Source organism: Phyllostomus hastatus, unplaced genomic scaffold, assembly GCF_019186645.2.
Source record: "Phyllostomus hastatus isolate PE091 unplaced genomic scaffold, TTU_PhHast_1.1 phas_contig_17, whole genome shotgun sequence".
NCBI lineage: Eukaryota > Metazoa > Chordata > Mammalia > Chiroptera > Phyllostomidae > Phyllostomus > Phyllostomus hastatus.
Window position 1 is genome coordinate 19,531,272 of NW_025333664.1, and position 18,184 is coordinate 19,549,455.

Consider the following 18,184-nt stretch of genomic DNA (forward strand, 5'->3'; position numbering starts at 1 on the left):
CCTTCTGGGCAGCAGGTCCCTAAGTACTTGATATTATAAGAAACCTCTGTTGCTCACTGTTCTGTGTCTGATGAACCTCCTCATTCTGTGGCTACTCTTTTCTGAATAAGGCTGCAGAGGCTGTGCCATGGTAGTGCATATATTTTCCAGCCTACATGACAGGAAGCAAGGGACTCTCTGAGGTACAGAGAGGGAGGCCTAAGCCCTCCCACGACGGGCCTCACCATAAGTAAAAGTAGTACTAGGGTATTATTAGCTTGGATTCCTGCTTACCTGTGGAGCCCTGGGGCCCAACTCCCACATCTACCAGCAGTGTGAACTTAGGCACTTCACTTCTCTGTGGTTCTAGGCTCCCATCTGTAAAATGGGGATAAAAATCTCTCCCTGCCTTGCCCACTCACAGCACAGGTTGTTGTGAGGGTCAAAGGACATAACACATGGAAGTGCACCGTTACCCGGATGTGCTATATACACGTGGACAGGAATATTCCCCAGGATGGATAGCTGCTGCAGATCTTCCTAGACAGAGGCACCCAGGCAAGAAGCCAGGAGGCTGGAAGCAGGGGCGGGGGAAGATGTACAGCTTGGCACTGCAGCCAAGCACTGTGCCCCTCACGTGTTGGGCAATCGATCAAAATCCTTTCGTGTGAAATCAGTATTTTCTTCATTGCAACAATCCTCCTTGAAAACACCCAAATGCCACCATTACAACCCCACAAAGGCTGAATCCTGCATATAGCATATGCATTGGCATACACACACACACACACACACACACACACACATTTCCCACATCCAGACAAGTGAAAGGAAGAAGCTGATCTCTCTCCAGGATTCAAACCTAAACATAACTTAGGGCTCAGCTCCAAGACTCATCCCCCATACCGTATGTTTGGCCCAAAGGGGACCAAGAATAACACCAGAGTCACAGCCACTCTGCCTTTGTCCCTCTGGTAACATTAACTCCACAATCATTACTAAGCATCTGCCTCTTGAGTGACTGAGTAAGTCTGTCCCTTTTACCTCCCGTTTAAGACCCACCAGCAGCTTCCTGCCACCAATTCCTTTTGTGGCTTACAAACCCCTTCATGAATTAAGACAACCAAATCCATACATAACAATCCTCTAAGGAATTATAAGTCAAACACTTTACAGATGAATAAACCCTAGTGCAGAGAGGCAAAGTCAGTTGCCCAAGGTCACACAGTGAACAAGTCAGTATGAACTCAGTTGTTCCTGAACAGCTGAGTATCAGACTCCAAAGCATGGATCTGACCCCACCTTTTCTTGGACTAGTCTGTATATGGCACGCATGGGGATGGGGCATACTGCATGACTCAGGTGAGCCCTTCCTTTCAAGAGATCTGCTTAGACACTGGCCATAAGTTTAGGTGGTCATTTAGGCTTTTTCCAATTTCTCACTATCACAAATAATAGCATCTGAGGGAAAGTTTATTCTAAATATTGGATCATTTCCTTAGGATGGATTCCCAGAAATGAAATTACCGTGTCAAAATGTATAAATATTTTTATGGTTCTTGAGATACACTGCGTAATTGCTTTTCAAAAGTGCTGTACCAATTTACATTGCTATCACCAATGAATTCCAGTTTCATAGCAACCTCACCAGAATCATGTATTATCATACTGCATGGGGGTGGGGATGTTAATTAGCCGGGAGAAAGCAAATCCTCACTGTGTTTTCACATATATGTGAAGATAATGGTACCCCATGTTTACTAATTTTTGAGTCTACAGAGTTTTGAATGCCACAAAGAAGTTACTTAGAATAATATGCTGAAAAATTTACTTATTTATTCACTTATCCAAAAATAATTTACTGAGCACCTGTTACTGCCCAAGTGACCATACGAAGTATAAAAACGAGCAAGGTACAATCCTATCCCAGAGGCGTTCACAGTCCAGTGTAGAGATCTCAGGGAAACCAAAACCTGTGTTTCATCTTGGTAGGGCTGTGACAGGAACACTTGGGAACCTAGAGGCATGTCATCTACCGAAGGGACAGGAGAGAAGAGGAGGAGTCATCAAGTTCTGATCTTGTCCAGAGGGAGGAAGTGAAGTGAGCCCCCACACAGATAACATTTAGAAAAGGAGAAACAACATGAGCAAAGTTGTGAAAGCCGGACAGTAGTTTGGGCTCGGATGTAGACTGGATGGTACAGAAGATGAGAGCAGAGAGCCTGGCAAAGGCCAGATCAAAAATGGCCTTATGGGTAACTGAAGAGCCTAAACCTCATAGGAGGTATGACCCACTCCTAAGTCACTTTCAGGACAGTGCTCGGCGAGGATGTACTCATAAGTTCCTACAGCTCTTGAAAGCCTGAACCGCACAAGTCAACACCCAAAGCATCCTGTCTGTGTCCGTTCCCTTTATGTGTCAGGCTTTTCTCACCAAGCAGCCTAGAACTTTGGGGGACTGTTCACACCACCCAACACATTGCTAGGCACATGGCAGAAGCTCCAGTGGTGCTCACAGATCCATTAACTGGAGGTACTCCATGCCAATCTCAGCAAATGCTCAGTCACTGCTTCTCTTGGCAGACTGTCCTGCTTCGGAAAGCTACTTCCCCCTTCTTGCTCATTCTGCCAAAAGAAAAAAGTACCTGCATACAAGAAGCTATGAAGTAGTAACTAAGGAGCACACTGGGTAGCCACGGGGGAGGCCTGAGGGATATAAATCCTTCCCCATAATGTGTTCCTCAAGCCAAGGTCTCACTAGCCCTATCAGTGGTTTAGGAACACCACCACCTCCCTCCCATAAAAATAAAACTGAGATGTTAAAAAAATCTCCTTTGAGTAGCTGCTGACCTTCTCTAAGGTATTACTACTTTCTACATTAGTAATAGCTGCTTTACTGCTGACAAGGATATTAATAGGATGATTATTTCAACAATTAATATAAAAGCAAGTCATTCTTGCCCTCCTACTTCTGTATCATCTCCCCTCCTAGATTGACTTTACATTCCTGGAGGGCAGGGGCAACAATTTATTTCATCTTGGCATTAAACCCTGCCTTTCAAAACAGGTGCTGGACCAGGATAGGAGCTCAGGGGGCATTGGCTGAACACCATGTACCACTGCCCCCTGTACCCCCCATCCTTTCTTTTCTTTTTTTTTTTAAGATTTTGTTTATTTATTTTTAGAGAGAGGGGGAGGGAGAGAAACATCAATGTGCCTCTCATGTGCCCCCCACTGGGGACCAGGTTTGAAACCCAGGCTTGTGCCCTGACTAAGAATCGAACCAGCAACCCTTTATTTCACAGGCTGGCACTCAATCCACTAAGCCACACTAGCCAGGGCCCATCCATTTTTTTTTAAGATTTTATTTATTTATTTTTAGAGAGGGAAGGGAGGGAGATAGAGAGAAACATCAATGTGCAGTTGCTGGGGGTCATGGCCTACAACCCAGGCATGTACCCTGACTAGGAATTGAACCTGCGACACTTTGGTTTGCAGCCCGCGCTCAATCCACTGAGCTACACCAGCCAGGGCCCATCCATTCTTTTTAAGAAACAAAGAGGCAGGCTGTACAGATAACAAGCCAGGAGAGATTTGGGAAAGAAAGGAAGCATCTTTGCAAAGGCCCAATATACCCCAGCCTTTAGAAAAGGCTGCTTTATAATAGATAAATGAACATTATGATTTGTTAATCAATTATATGGTAAGTATATTACTAAATATATTCTTTTTCACTCTTACAACTCTTTGAACTAAGAATTATATCATGGGCCCTGGCTGATGTAGCTCAGTGGATTGAGCGTGGGCTGCGAACCAAAGTGTCACAGGTTCGATCCCCAGTCAGGGTACATGCCTGGGTTGCAGGCCATGACCCCCAGCAACCGCACATTGATGTTTCTCTCTCTTTCTCCCTCCCTTCCCTCTCTCTAAAAAAAAAAAATAATAATAATAAATAAAATCTTTAAAAAAAAATTTTTTTGGAAAAAAAAAAAAATTCCAGCTCTACCATGTATCAGCTATATGATGCTGGCTAAATGATTTAACCTCCATGTGCCTCAGTTTTTCTCATTTGTAAAATGGGAATATTATAGTACCTTTCCCACAAGATTGTTGTGAGAATTCAATGAGACAATGTACCAGTAAGTTAAGCATCCAGGAATTTTCTAAACATATTGGCCCTATTCAATAGACGGCTCCAAATATCACACTCTTACCAGTGAGTAAGGTTAGAACAGAGATTGCTTGCATCAATAAAGCAGAGCCAGAACCAATTTCTGATTTGGTGATGGAGGCTGGATGCAAGTTTTCTAAGCACAAATGATGTGGTGCCCTGGTAAAAACTTCAGGAAAGCCTGAATCTGTCACTCCCTCCCCTATGAACCCTGATGTCCTCTACAGACCTCTGCCACAGCATTTATTTGCTGAATGTTCATATTTATACATCTGTCTCTCCCCATCAGACTCTGAACAACTTGAAGGCACAGATTCTTTTGTTAATTCTTGCAATTCCAGCCACCAACACTGCCCTGGCAACCAGTAGATGCTCAGTGAATTTCAGCTAACACAGAAAAGAATCCTAGGTGGAACTGTTTCGTTAAATAGTTTCTCAGTGTTCCTGACATGGCAACTCCTGTAAAGTGAACTCTATAACTAGTGTTTATGAGATGAGCCCAAGTTCCTTACCCATTAGCTTGTGCCCTGGACTGAAGGACAGTGCCCAGGACCGAAGGACAGGCAAGACAGTGATGAGAGGGAAAACAAATGAGAGACAGTGAGAAGCTGGGGAACACTGGTGTCTTTGTTCAATAGACTACAAGGAGCAGAGAGACTCAAAGAGGTTGAATCTGAAGCCCAGAAACTGCTAAATCTGGGCTTTCTGTGGTGGAGAAGATGTACGAGGTCTTTACCAAGCAGAGAACAGCAAAGGCTAGAAACCACTGGCCTTGTCAGTAATCAAAAAGCAAGACAGACCCAGCATTCCCTCTCTGAATTATCTGGTGACCCTGAGACAGGCCCAACCACTGGGCCCCACCATGCTAGCTTAACGATAGCTTAATGGAAAGAACAATGGATAAAGAGTTAGAAGACCTGAAGTTCATTCCTGAGAATGTACTAACTATTTAACTGACAAACATTTCTTGAGAATCTACTATGTCAGGCTTACACTAGGCACGTGTAATACAGCAATGAACACACTGCTAATTTGCTGTCAGACACTGGATACATCACCACACCTTCTCTGAGACTTACTGTCCTCATACAACACATGGAAGATAAACTCTAGTCACAGGACTATTGTGAGCATCAGATGTGTTTTGTTTGGGAACTACTACATGACAGAACTGGCTGAAAGTTGGATTGACTGACTCTGGGCCCAAATCTTCTTGTGGATCTATCTCATCAAACAACATAATAAAGGTATTTTAGATTATAAAAGAAGAAATGGGCTGGAATAAACTTTTTAAATACTAATACGGTATGGCCATATAGCAATTAAAGCAGTTCCAATCTGTTCTAAGTGTGAGAAAAAGTTATATGTGAATACGTTGTCAGCATTTGTTATGTACCATTAAATGAGAAAATAAAAATATTTCTGTATTCTTGAAATACAAAGTGTACTATAAAAAACTCTGCAAATGTAAAGGTAGTATTTTTACTAGATCTGAACTAGAAGGCTTAGTAAAATTCAAGGCTAGCCCTCACCAAATGCCAAGAACAACTCCATCTGTCAGGGTCTAAACAGAAATCCAGTTGCAGATTCCTAACCATTGAATTTAATGATGGAAGATGGTGATGGAGGACTTAAAATTGTATGGGTTAGTGGCACCTTTCCAGACACTGAGCTAATTACCCAACCCCTGGTCTTTCAATTGTTTGGAAACATTTGGTGGCCATTAAGCCTCTTTTCCCTCATTTTCCTGTTTTCTGGGATAAACACATCAAAACAGAAAGCCTGACTCTCTCAACAATGCTCTCTGATTAGTGGTTTGCAGAATGCTCTGTAATTTTATGATTTGCTGGCTGGAAATGGAAGAATGGTGGAGTGCAAATGGTGCTGTGGCCCAAGAGGGAGTGAGGCACACTGGACTTTGGACTTAGTTCTACTGTGCACTGCCTCCATTAACTTGGCTACAGACCTTATTTGCCTCATCTAGAAAATGGAGAAACTGGACCAGATCGGTGCTGCATGAACTCTTCTGCAGAAGAGGAGTGCTCCTCAAGATGTTCATAAGAGTTCCTCAGAAAAGAGGCTCCAAGGTCAAATAAAGACAGGAAACTTGGTATACTCTATTCCCCCTCCCCGAGTCACATGAACACTAAAGGCTTTAAGAAGTCAATAATAAAGAAATGTACTTGGCATTATTCAATCGGACTTTTCCCAGATTATTAACAACTCTTCTGATGAAGACACACTGGAACAGACCTCTAGGGTCCCTATCAGCTCAAACCCACTGAGATTTGCATCAGAAGCACTGAGCTAGGGCCTGGAGCACCCCTGCTTCCCACTAACCCAGTTCTCTTAACCCAGTGAGGCACTTAAACAATACTCCGGCCAGCAGGAATTTATTACATGTAGTTCATTTTACTGTAGTGAGAGTAGTATTCTCAAACTCAGAATATAAGACGTTTAAAACACTGAGGGGAAAATCTACAGTTACTAAGCCCCTAATACTTGTTCTATACCATGCCAGCATTTTCCCTACATTATATCAATCCTCAGACAGCCATAAGATTATTATTATCTTCCTATTATGGAGAAGAAAACTGAGGCTTGGAGAGGCTAAAAACTTGCCCAAGGTTATGCAGCTAAAAAATGGTAAGCACCAGATTCTAAACTCGGGACAACTTATCTCCCAAATCTTGGTTCTGCCTGGGGCTCTGCCACCTTGATTAACTTTCCCTGGTCTCAAATGTCAAGTGGGAATAGTAATTCTCACACCGCTTCCCTCACAGAGTTGCTCTAACATTCAAAGGCAATAACAGGTATGAAAGAGCTCTGTAAAGTATAAAGATGTGAATATACAGGGCATTTGAAATTTTGTGAATAAATGTTGATATTTCCTTTCATAGTTTATAAGGTACTTCAGGTTCTTGCAGGCTTCCCATCATGGAAGTCAAGTGTCTTTATCCCAGTCACCCTCCTCAAACAGTGCTTCTTAAAATTTTCCAGTTAGGATTTTGGATAAACAGGAAACATGTGAGCTTCTCAGTACCAGTAATGATTACTCTTTAGGCTGTTGTCAATCACATTCAACAACTAATCTGCTTTGGGAGTCTGGAGTTAAAGCAGAAGAGTGGGCAGGAGCCAGGTAGAAAGCCTGCAGATAGATGAGAGGCCAGACTGGCTGTGGAGTGAGAGTCCTGAACTTCATCTTGGAACATGCCTTAGACAGCAGGTCCTAGAATCCTTTGTATGAAATCTATCCAGGAGGGAAAGCAAACAAAAAAATCTATCTAGGAGACCAATGGGAGTTGTGGGGGGAGAATCTATGCATATGTGTGGTAGTGGGGAGTAGGGGGAAGTGATGGGAGTAGGATGGGCGGGCTTCACTTTGCTCTGGGATAAAAAATACCTGGGCAGGGGACTAGGCAGCAACAGATGAATCTAGGGCTTTCAACTCATCCTTTAGCCCTGCCTGGGATCACAGCCTCATGATCCACATTGCTGTGGCCATCTGCTCCCTTCAGCTTCTGGCAGACTGAGACTAAAAACAACAGCAAAACATTCTTGGAACCAGGCCCTGGCTGGGGACAGAGGAGTAAATACCGAGAGTCCTTGCTATAAGGAAGGCACTGCACCAGAGCCTCTCTTATACAGCAAAGTCTCTGCCTCTTGGAGTATATTTAAGAATTGTGCGAAGTCAACTGAACCAGAGAGGCCTACATTCTATGACTTAGTACCTGTTTGCTGTCAGGACCCCTGGATTCTGGCATGAATAGTTCAGTGACTCTGGGCAAATTACTGTCTGTGGAACTCAGTTTACCCATCTGTAAGGCAGGTTCTGTCTACACCACAAGTTGCTATGTGCAGTCAATGAGATAACAGTTGAGACAGCACTCTGTAAATGGCACGAGATGGGATAGCAGGAGCTAATGGAGCACGGGGACACATGGTCTTAAAAGCTCAGAGCCCAGTCTGGGGGAGACAAAATAAGCTCCCTTTCTTTCCCCACAGACAACTAGGTCTCCTTTTCTCACACTGGAGATGTTCTTTGAATTTCTAGTGTAGGCAGAAAGAAATATGTTCCTTCAAGTAAGGGAAAGAGAGGTTGCCATCTGTCACCTTTTCAAAATTTGTTTGACCCACTGTACTGCAAGAGAGCACAGGATCTGGATTTACAACCCTAACTTGTTAATCAAAAGCTGGAAAACCGTGAATAAGCCTCAGCCTCTCTGACTCTATTTCCTCATCTGTAAACTAGGAAATTTCCTAAATCTTATGACTGTAGATAAAATTCAATTAGTTGATGATGGGAAAGTGTTTTGTAACCCACAAAAGGCCTCACAAAAATGCCAGTCATTACAAGTTCTCATCCCATCAGCTCATGAACTACACAGGACAGTAGTTATCACCATTTGACAGGTGGGATCATCAAAGCCCAGAGACAATACTGACAGTAATGTACAGCTCAACTCTTGATTTCCTCCAGCAGAGGTAATTATTCCTTTGATTTATTATAGGAGTTGTTTATTAGTTTGTTTGCCTCATTAAACTGACAGATCTCTGAAGGGAGGGGACTACATGTATCTTATGCATTTCTGTACTCCAATGCCCAGCATGGCATACCTAAAAGATGTTCAGCGATGACTAACACATTGGTAGCAGAAACACATCTAGAGCCAGAAATCTTAATTCCAGCCTAGGGTTCTTATATCCAGAGAAAGTGGATCAAACCCCATAGCTCTGACTTAACTTCTCATCTCTTCCACAATTCCTCCACTCCAGCAAGACTCAACTTTCCATTCCTTTGGAGTCTCTGGGTCTTTGTAAGTGCTGGTCACTCAACCTTGAACGCTGCGTATCAGCCCCTTTGCCGAGCTACTAATTCCTATTTACCCCTCGGGCCTTTCTAATCTCCCCTAATACTGGGGCTCCCCCATATCTGTTTTCTTTGTCACAGAATCCTGGCACACAGAATGTATCAAAAGTACCTACTGATGGCTGAATAAAATATTGGATCTAGAAATCCAAGGGTGCCACAGGGGAAAATATTCCTGGCCTCAAAGTCAGGAGGCCTGACTGATTCTAATGCTAGCACCACCACTGCTGTGCCTGGTGATCCTGGGCAAGCCCCAGTTGTTTGGACTATCTATAAATGAGTTATCATCTATGAATGACCTCGAAAGGTCCTTTCAGCACTGAGAGTATATGGGACTTGGACTCATGGTAAGTCACATGGGTGAGGAACTCCTGAAGCCAGCTGTGTGCTCCACAGTATGGGGAAGCCAACATCCCCACCCCACAAGCAGCACCAGGCACATCGGACTCTGTTGTCAGCAGCCTCCCAGCCTACTGGTTTACTTAATTCCTCCTGATGAAGTGCCAAGAAGAAATCGTAGGTGAGCAGCAGAGCATTTTAATGAGTCCAGAGCCTAATGAATCTTTTCCTTCCTGTGTCAATTAGAATTTCAAAGCTAGGATCCCCAAGGACCAATTTATTGGGAACAGAGAGAAACCTTTTGTTCATCAGCTGCTGCCTGAGCTACCTGCCTTGGACCTGTATGTCTGGCATGTAACGATCCTGCTTACTCAGATATTTCACCTGGTCAGATAGAGACTGGTATGGGAGACTTCTTGCATAACATTTCTGGGGCCTGAACTTGGGGAAGAAAAGGAGGGGTCCAGGGCATTTGGAGAGGGTGGGATGCTTGGAGAATCAGAGCAGCCCAGACTAATGCTACCTCCTGAAGATATCTGTCTTCAATGAGATATGCCATTCACCCAGCTAAGTATCAGGTGTGACACCTATTTACCTAAGCTATTTTGAAATCTCACAACAACCCCAAAGTCAGTATCAACAGCACTATTTTGTAGACAGGGAAACGAAGGCTCTGAGGGGTAAAATAAGAATTAGCCTAAGGAACACAATTAATAATTGGCAAGCAGGGATTTGAATTCACGTCTATGCAATTCCAGAGACTGGGCTCTTATTATCAAACCATAGCAGCCTTTTCCAGGAGCTGATATCAGGCCAGAAGCTGAGGTCCTGAATAGCACAGATAGCCTATGGGTAGCCACAGCTATGTTGGACACTTGCCGCCAACACACTGTTTTTCTTTTTTGCCCAGGCACAAGAAAGGGTGGCTAAGCATTGCTGGTGCTCCCATTCAATGGATTTTGTGATTCCCCTTATTCCCCAGAACATAATCTAAGCAGATACAACCCCCAAGCTCTACCTCAGAAATCTTTTGATTTATTTGATTTGTAATAAGTTGCCAGTTTTTGATCTAATGGCTTCCAGGCACCTAGTTCTCTGTCTGGGTCCTTTCCAAGTCACAGAGGGCCAGCCCAGTTGCTGCTGCTCTGTCATCCAACTAGAAACATTTTCCCCAGTAAGCAGGTAAGCAAGTCAAGTTTCCAGAGGGTTCTGGAATAGAAATTTAGGGCTATGGTGAGGTCAAGAGGCTTATCCAAGTTTACACAGCTAGAAAATAGCAACAACTGGAACACAAGTATGTACTGAATTCTAACCTTGGATCTATCTACACAACTCTTTATTTTGAGATAACTGTAGATTTACATACAGTAATTAAGTACTTTAAAAAAAGATTTTATTTATTTATACTTTTAGAGAAAAGAGAAAGGACGGAGAAAGACAAGGAGAGAAACATCAATAAGTTGCTTCTCGTAGGTGCCCCTGACTGGGGACCTAACCTGCAACCCATGCATGTGCCTGGACCAGGAATTGAACCAGTAACCTTTCGTTTTATGGGATGACATTCAATGAACTGAGTCACACCAGTCAGGGTGACAGGCACTTTAAAAAAAACACTTGCCACAGTGTCTAGCATATAGAAACCCATCCAAGAAGTGTTAGCTATTAGGTAACTAGGAAAAAGGGAAAAGGCATTCAGGATGGGCCTTTAAGGAAGAGCTTCTCTATATAGAATGCTTGAGGTGAGCACATATAATACCTTAAATAATCATTCCAATGACCCATTAAGCAAGTATTAACATTCCATTTTACAGATGGGAAAATTGCTCTCAGGTCAAGAAACTTGTCCAAGATTATTTTGTCCCCATACGTGCCAAAAGTGGGATTCAAATCCTTACTACACTGCTTTTCTGGAGATAAGAGTGGGGCTGGGGTTCAAAGACAAGCCTGGATGCAGACTGGAGGTTGGTGAGTAAACTGCAACATGTTCTCTTTGCAAAGGGTAGTTCAAAGACACTGGCCAGAATAAAACAGTAAATTCACATGACAAAGACCAAATAAAAAGCTAAAGTAAGAGTAGGTGGCAGAGGGCCACTGAATGCTAGCTCAGTTACATGTATCACAACCTGACTCCCTTTGGCTGGACACTAAAAAGAGAGGTAGCCAGAAAATGAAGAGTCAGAGACTGGGAGGCAAAGAAAATCAAATTCTACTACTAATTAGATAAGTGGCCTGGGACAAGTCACTTGTCCTCTCTGGGTTTCTAATGTCAGGGATTGAACTAAAAGACATCTGAGGACCTCTGTAGCTTTGACTTTCCAGAAACCACTCTATTACCAGGTCGTATATGCAAATGTGAGTGTGGGAAATGCTAATGCTGTGATTAAGGCAAAGCAGCCTGAGAAAAACATCAAAAAACAGAACACTGGTGTGACAAAAGCCCTGGGCACAGGGGAAGGGGAGGGGAGCTGAGAGAGGAAGAGAAGAATGAAGAAATTAAATGGGATTAAAGTTAATCTTGGGTAAAAGCCAGAAGACATCAGAGAGGCAAAAAGAAGAGGGGCTGAAGCAGGACGGTACCAGTCCTGGCCTTCCTACTAATCTGCTGTGTAGCCCTGGCTATTCATCGGCCTCATTTTCTGACTGGCCAAATGGACCTCAGGGCCCTGTATGTTCTGGCATCAGCTGTCCCCTCTCCAACCTTATCTCTTGCTTCTTTCCCTCTCAGGGTACTTACTCCAGTCACACTGTCTTGCCTTCTAGTTTCTGCCACCCACCCCCCAAACACATGCTTGCCTTGGGGCCTTTTCACCTGCTCTTCTCTCAATCGGAAATCATATTCCTCCTCAGAAAGGCCAGTCCCTGGTAACTTCTTAACCCTTTATCCTTGCTTATCTTTCTTCATAACACCAATGAAATGATATAACTGATTTCATCATTTTCTGCCTCCCCCACTAAAACAATTTCCATGCAGGCAGTTTGTTTTGTTCACTACAGTAAGGCAGCTCTACAAGGAGTATTAGGCATTTGTTGAATGAATGGACAGATGTATGAACTACTGGTTCCCTAAGGTGTCTTCCAGTTCTGGCATGCTATGATTTGGGGGCTTGTGGAACTCAGAAGTTCAAATCCAGGTGAGCATAGCTCTAACCTGTCCTTTTGGCTCCAATTTTTGGTATCTGATTTGCTTCAGTGGATCTTCAAAAGTAATCTGCAAACATAACACTTACATCCTAACACACAGCTACACACATGCACAAACAGACAAATACGTATCACCTAATTCAAGAATCGTCACATGATGTGTGAAACACAATAAACACATAATGTTGCCATAGCCTGGAACATTAGGCCTAAGAGGTTAGCCCTAACTTACTCTGATAACTTTAACCCTCACCATAACCCCATTCCTGAAACCCTACACTGCTACTGTTTAACAGCTACAGTGAACTGTTTACCCTGCTCTAAAACACACATGCAGGCTTCTGTGCCTTTGTCCTTAGTGATCTCTTTGCTTGGAAGCTACAGATTTCCTTTCATAATTGCCAAACAAGTAACCTCATCTTTCACATTGCCAATGTTCCATCTTTCCCGTCAAACTCAAATATCTATCACCTCTTCTGTGATTCCTTCCCTGATCTCTCAGGTAGGCACCCCCTTCTCCATGTTCCCAAAGCAATCCACATTTCTATTACAGTGATCATCACCGTAGTCTACTTACTTTGCCTGCCTACCTTCCTGTATCAACTATGGCTTTAAAGGCTTTGAACATGTGTTTGCATTCTCCTTATTCCTGAGGACTTTATCCCTGGGACTGGCACAAGTGTTTATCAAAACTGGAATGTTTTTCAACTAAGAATGCTTCCTAACCTTCATTGGCAGATTTGACTAGGTAGGTAATGCTTCCTTCATACTGTCCAACGGTTGTTTCCCTAATATTTCCACCCACTAGTATGAACTCCTATGGAACCAAAAACCTGAGGAAGAGGAGGTGGGAGAAAAGGCTGGAAAGAATACAAAACAACTGTCTTCTCAGAGCTTTGAATGCCATGTTAAGGAGATTGGATATATTCTAAAAGGTTTTTTTTAATTATTTTTAAAGATTTTTTAAAATTTATTTTTTAGATAGAGGGGAAGGGAGGGAGAGAGGGAGAGAAACATCAACTTGTGGTTGCCTCTTCTGCACCCACTACTGGGGACCTGGCCCACAACCCAGGCATGTGCACTGACTAGGGATCAAACCGGTGACCCTTTGGTTCGCAGGCCAGCACTCAATTCACTGAGCCACACCAGCCAGGGCTATTCTAGAAGTTTGAAGAGCAGGAAAGCAATAGGAATAAGATCTTAAAACCTATGGAGAGAGGAACGAGGCCCTTTGTCCCTTCAGGGACAAAGACTGGAAGTGGAGAGATGAATTAGTTGACGATTAAAATTGAGTGAGATAAAATCTGACCTTGGGTGATAGCGGAAGAAATGAAAGATGAACAAAATATGTTTACAGATAAAAATTACATAATGAAAAAGCAGTTACCGCCCAGCCAGTGTGGCTCAACTGGTTGGGTGTTGTCCTGCAAACCTAAAGGTCACCAGTTCAATTCTCGGTCAGGGCACATGCCTGGGTTGCAGGTTCAGTTCCCAGTTGGGGCATGTACAGAAGGTAGCTAATTGATGTTTCTCTCTCATATCAATGTTTTTCTCCTATCTTTCTCCCTCTCTTCTCCCCTCTCTAAAAATAAAATTTTAAATTAAATTAAAAAAAAAAATCATTACCTACCTTACCTGAACAGAACTCTGCACTCAAAACAAACTCCCCCCCCACATTACTCTATAACCTCCTTGCATCCAAGATGACCCTCGAGAATAACCAGCGGCAGGGAAAAAAGCATCCCTGACCAGGAAAGAAGCAAGTCTGCGATTAACAAATCTAAGCTCCAGTCCAGTATGCAGAGCTGCAGCACAGCTCAAAATCTTGTTAGGTCTATACAACTGAGTATGAGGGTACTTTCCTGGCCTGGGCCAACTCTAGCTCATGTTAACATGAGGCTCTGATCATTTTCAGTAGTGATATGTTAAAGAAAATTATCCAAAACTTAGAAATAAGCAAACAATTATGTGTAACTTTTAAAAGTCACATTAGGACATTTTTTAATAGGCCTCTGAGAATTATCTGATACTTCTCGAGTACGTAAGTTTGTCTGACTTAACTGTTCACAAGTGGTTAAAAGCCCAAGTGGTTAAAAACTCTGTAAAGTTAGAGGTTAATTTGTAGAAAACTGAGAAGGTGAACTTTTTTAAGCAGAAAGGATAGTGCCAAAGGTTACATTTTCATTAGGACATTAATCAATTTTGGATCTAATTTAGCAATCTAATTTCAGCAATCCTTTTCCCACTAACAACATAAATCTAGCTTCTTAGGTATTCTCTTTCTGCTAGTTTCCACATTAATGAGTTAAAAAAACCTTGAAACATGCTCACCATACGTATAAGAATTACGCCCTGACACAGTATGCACATCCATAGACCTACCTACTTCACAGGAACCAGGAGGCAAGAGAAACTGACATCCAGGCACAGGATGTTAGTGAAGTGGAACAGGTGGTCACTTATGAAATGACATAATGACATAATGCTCAGTGTTATAGACAGGGCACCAGACTAAGAGTCAGGAGACCTACCACTAATTCACTGTGCAACCTTAGGCATATTATTTACTGCCCTTGCTGGGTCTCAATTTCACAATTATAAAATGGGAAAATCAGTCTAGGTCAGTTGGTCAGGGTCCTGGAAACCCTGCAAGTTTAGGGCAGATGCCGCAGGGGCTACCTTTGGGGAGGGTAAGGGGGAGGCTGCACTGGTGGGCTCTACCCGCCCCCACCCCACACACACACTTCAAACAAAGCAGCTCTACTGTAGATGCTGAATTAGAATAATTCTGAATAAAGAGTTCCTCTATAAATGTGGTGACATTAGTTAAGGTCCCTTCCCACTCTGACATACTAAAATTCCATCATGTAAGGTAAAATGATCCTGGAAAAAATGCAGAGCCAAAAATATCTCCTCACACTCTATGCCTAAAAATATATTAGAAGAGGGTCTCATTAACAAGGCCATAGCAGTTGTGTAGGAATGGGTGAAGAAGGAAGAGGACAAGTGGGCAGAGGAGGGCTCAGAAAAGGGCAGAGACTAAGGTTGGGTGGGCCCATGCCAAGGATAGAACCCTCTCAGAGAGGGCTTAGACTCAGTGGCCTTATCAAAACTAAGGATTTGGACTCAGCCCCTGGCTCTATCACATAAAGGCAGGTGCTTTCAGTTTCCTCACAGTAAGATCTCTGCAAGTACTTTGTAAACTGAAAAGAGAGTACAGGTTTGAGGACCTATTTGAACATTCTTATTCCTAAATCTTTTACGTGTGTATCTCTCCTCTCCTGCCAGGTCCCTAAAGGATGCTCATCAACAATGAAATGTAGACCCTCACTCTTTCCTTCCTTGTATGCCTGAGTTGAACACGAGTAGGGTCTTATTTCTCTTACACAACTTTGAAAACAGCAAGTACACTTTTCACTAGGGACTCAGTAGCCTCTCCCTTAGTGCTTGGATCTCTAGGCCATATACATAAAACTAAGTCCTGGGGAATGGCTTAAGGCAGGGCAGAGCAGAAACTCACAAGAAAATGTACCAAAGGCATAAAAGAAATTCCCATTTATACTAAAGCCACTGAATGCCCCTTCCTGACACTCCTTAACACTCCACCCTCCTGGAAGACCTGAGGTCAAAGAGGCAGTTTGGTACTCAGGAAAGGGCTTACTATACTAAGTACATGGGGACTAGGGAATCAGAGGGACCTGAATTCAAACCTTAGGTCTTTCAATACTAGATATATGGTTCTGGCAGGTGTGCCTCAGTGGATTGGGCACCAGCCTGTAAAATGAAAGGTCGCTGGTTCAATTCACCATCAGTGTAGATGCCTGGTTACAGGCCGGGTCCCCGGTCCAGGTGCATGTGAGAGGAAACTGATCAATGTTTCTCTCACACATCGAAGTCTCTCTTCCTCTTTCTCCCTTCCTCTCCCTCTCTAAAAATAAGTAAATAAATAAATAACCTTTAAAAAAATACTAGATATATGACCTCAGGCAAATTCACTTGTTTCAATGAGTCTCAGCTTTCCCTCTGGAACTATTAAATAAACTTAATGAGTTATAAAGATCAAGGGAGATAATCAATTTAAAGTATCTATCATGACATGACACACAGTAGGTAGGCATTCAATAAATGTTACTTCCATCAAGAGCAAAGGGCAAATAGCAAAAGACTGCTGAATGTGACTTACATGACAGGTAGGGAGAACATGGGGACAAACCCCAGGCAGCAGCAGATCAGAGCTACGAGTGGCTCAGAATGGGAATGGGCTGATTTGGAGAGTCTGTTGTGCTATTCTAAGAGCATCTGGATCCTGTTCCAGCCAAAGCAAATCAAACAGGAGTGCTTATGAAGCGCTTGTTTCTAAAACAAGTGCGGTCTGTGTTATTGACACACGCCACAGGGGAATTGAGAAGGCTGTTGGCAGAGATGTTAAGAAAGCTGACATGCTTTCAGTTCCAATCTTTTCTAGTACATTCATATGGGTACAAGTGACCTTGGCCCTAGAGGAGAAGAAAACCCTCAACTTAGACACAAAAAATCTAGGTTCTGGTGTGAATTCAACCCTGAGAGGGTGTCTTCACCTCTCTGGCCTGTTTTTTTTTCCCCCCGCTTCCTCCAAATAATAATTCTCTATGTGCCTCCTCTATTATCACTATCCTAATTTTCAGATAATGATACTATAGCTCAGAGAGATTAAGTTAGTACTGGCAGGAATTTAAATTCAAGATCTGCTGTCAAAGCCTGTAGTCTTTCCACTCTGCTGCATTATCTCTCAGTGTCAAATAAGGGGACTGAACCAGGTGGACCAAGGCATTTCTCAATCTAAAAATTTATGATTCTCAGTGGCCTGAAATTGTGGTTTCAAGAGCATTCTAAATACTCTAGGGCTAGGTGATGCCTGGCTGGTTAAGAAGCCTACTCATATAAATGATATCCTCAACACCAAGAGCAAAGGCTGGGGTACAAACACAGCTTGAGAGCCAGGAGAGAGTGGACAATGAAATTTTAGAAAGCCCTGAAGAGTCCCTTGGAGAATATATCACCTGACTAATTCGTTTTATAGATAGAGATATGGAGGCTGGAGAAAGAATGACTTGACTGGGAACACACAGGAAGTAGGTAATGGAGCACAACTATGCCTCATGATATCTCTCATACCTGCTATCTACACAGTCTCCAAACTTCTAGGCTCTTCTGATTTTCTCTTTGATATTTCTTTTCCAAATGCTGGGTGACAGGCAAGTCACTGCCCCTGCAGCAGACTCCCAGACACTTCCAACACTTTCTCTTTGTAGATAACGGCTCTTTCTTTGTAACTGTCCCTGGTGCAGCATTAGCGGGGCTGAGGCTAAGTCTTCTCCTTTGTCCCCCTCCTATTTTTTTTTCCTTTTGACTCTTTGATGCCTTTGAACCACAGACCTATGTGCCTTTAAAGGCACAGAACTGGAAGGGACATAGGCAATTATAGAACAACTTTCTACCTCATTACCTCTTTTTAGAGCTGAGGAAACTGTGGCCCAGAGACATTAAATGCTTTCCCAAGGTTGAGTTAGAACAGGGTTAAGAGCCTGGACGGCAATACTCACCTTCTACTATGACCTGACAATGAATATATGATATCAGAACTTACTTCAATTACCAGTGGTTGAACACCAATCCAAGCAAGGCATTTTTTCATCATGTCCCAT

General features: G+C 43.0%; 1 protein-coding gene across 4 annotated transcripts in view; it reads right to left on the bottom strand.

Moving 5' to 3' along the window:
* RALY (RALY heterogeneous nuclear ribonucleoprotein) overlaps positions 1 to 18,184 on the bottom strand; it is an 89,217-nt gene that overhangs the window by 19,915 nt on the left and 51,118 nt on the right. The window contains exon 1 of one of the 4 annotated variants that reach the window (XM_045833400.1): positions 16,684 to 16,722. The exons of the other annotated variants lie outside the window; for them this stretch is intronic. The gene's annotated coding sequence lies outside the window, so the exon portion shown is untranslated. Of the gene's footprint in view, positions 1 to 16,683; positions 16,723 to 18,184 lie in introns of those variants that run through there. 4 annotated transcript variants of the gene reach the window in all.